The following is a 1,799-nucleotide window of genomic DNA, read 5'->3' on the forward strand; positions in this document are numbered from 1 at the left end:
GTGTCGATGATCAATGTGTCCTGCAATTCACATTAATTCTCGCAGCTAGCTGCGTTCTTCATCGACGCACGAGCCGAGTGATCCACCGCTAAGAGTTGTCTGGCTTTCGGCACCGACCCCGCACGCGCGGAGGGGCCGGGACCGCTCGCGTGAAGCGGCCCCCCTCGGTTTTGCGGCGAGGACGCGCGGGCGCGCGACCTCGCGACCGACCGTACGAGCACAAACGAGACGACCAACGGAGGGGAAAAAGAAAAGGAAGGCACGAGGCCGCCCACGGAACGCTCCGAAAAGGCCGGCCAGAAAGGGCGGGGGGGCCCGCGCCCCCGACCGCCTCTCCCCCACCACCCCCCTCCCCCCGGGCGAGGGGAGGGGAAAAGAGAGACGCCGCCCCGCGTGCCGTCTTTCGGAGGCGGCCCAGGCGCCCGGGCTCGGCCCGGCCTCCGCGCGGAGAGCCGCGCGGCGCGCGCCGGACCGCGGGGGGGCTCCGTAGCCCGCGCCCGGCCTCTTCTCTCTGAACGGGACGACGCGGGCACGAGGCCGGGGGGCCGCGGCCGCCCGCCGCCCGCCGCGCGCTCGGCTCCACCTCGACCGCTGCGCGGGGATCGGCCCCCCGCGCAGCGCCACCGCGCCCGCCGCGCGCGGCGCGGCCTTTCTCCTCCCCGCTGACGGGCCGCCCCCTTGCCAGCGCCCGAGACGGCAGCGCGACGACCGCCGGCACCGCCGGCGCCGCCCCCGGCCGGGGACCGCTCCCCGCCGGAAGGCGAGCGCCTCGCCGCCGCGCTCCGACGGCCGGCGCCGGGAGGCGGGCGCCGCCGAGGCGCGAGCCGGCGTCGCGAGCGCCCGAGGCCTGCCGGAAGGCAAAGGCCCCGCCGCCACCGGGGCCGCACTCCCGGGACCGCCGCCGCCGCTTCGCACCGTCGGGGCCCCTTCCGCGGGCACGCGCCCTGCGGGAGGGGGCCGTGCGGCGGACGCCCGCCGCACGGCCTCGAGCGGTTCTCCCTGCGGCCCACACGCGGCCTTCGGGAAGGGAGACGGGGAAGCGACGGGCGGGGCCCGGGCCGGGACCGCCGCCGGCGACGACGGGGGCCTCCCGGCCGACCGTCCCACCAGGGGGACACCCGTCGAGCGGCGCCGCCGCCGCTCGGCACGGGGTCGCCCGCGCTCGCCGGACCTCCGGCCGCCGGAGGCGACCGACGAGCGCTCGCCCGGGCGGGGGGCGCGCGGTCCCGGCCGGGGACGAGCCGGCGGACGGCGCCGCCGCGCGCGTCCGGGGAAGGCGAGGAACGCCCCGAGGAGGAGGAGGAGATGCGCGCCGACGCGGCCGGCGCGGCCGAGGCGAGGGAGCGCGGGGGGCGCCCGAGGGCCGCCACCCCGAGGTCGCGCAGAGAAGGCGGAGAAGCGCGCGGGGGCGCTTCTCCGCCGGCGCCGCCCCGTTCCGAAGAGACCGGATCGGCCCCGCGGCCGACAGCGCGCCACGGCCTCGCCGCCGAGACCGGGCCGCGGAGAGGGGGGGGAGGGGGGCTGGGTGCCCCCTCCCCGGCACGGCGCGGCCGACGACGGCCGCGACGAAGTCGACGACGACGACGACGACGACGACGAGCGGGGGGGGACCGGTCGCGACGGACGCCACCGCAGGGGATCGGCGGGAGTAGCTCCCCACCCCTCAGTGAACGCCGCGCCGCCACCGGCCGGGTACCCGTCGCCGCCGCCGCCGCCGCCGCCGCCGGCATCGCCGCCGCCGCCGGGGCGCGCCGTGCCGCCCGAGTCTTTAAACCTCCGCCCGGCCTCGGCGGCCCTTT

The 1,799-nt window shown here is 79.7% G+C and overlaps 1 non-coding gene across 1 annotated transcript in view; it reads right to left on the reverse strand.

The window, feature by feature from the left end:
* Positions 1–97, reverse strand: part of LOC147645355 (5.8S ribosomal RNA) — a 153-nt gene extending 56 nt beyond the window's left edge. The window contains exon 1 of the ribosomal RNA XR_015282398.1: positions 1–97. This exon is cut by the window's left edge and continues 56 nt beyond it. This is a non-coding gene — a ribosomal RNA (5.8S ribosomal RNA).
* Positions 98–1,799: the final 1,702 nt, after the last annotated feature.

Source organism: Cyanistes caeruleus, unplaced genomic scaffold, assembly GCF_971803275.1.
Source record: "Cyanistes caeruleus unplaced genomic scaffold, bCyaCae1.hap1.1 HAP1_SCAFFOLD_507, whole genome shotgun sequence".
Taxonomy (NCBI): Eukaryota; Metazoa; Chordata; class Aves; order Passeriformes; family Paridae; genus Cyanistes; species Cyanistes caeruleus.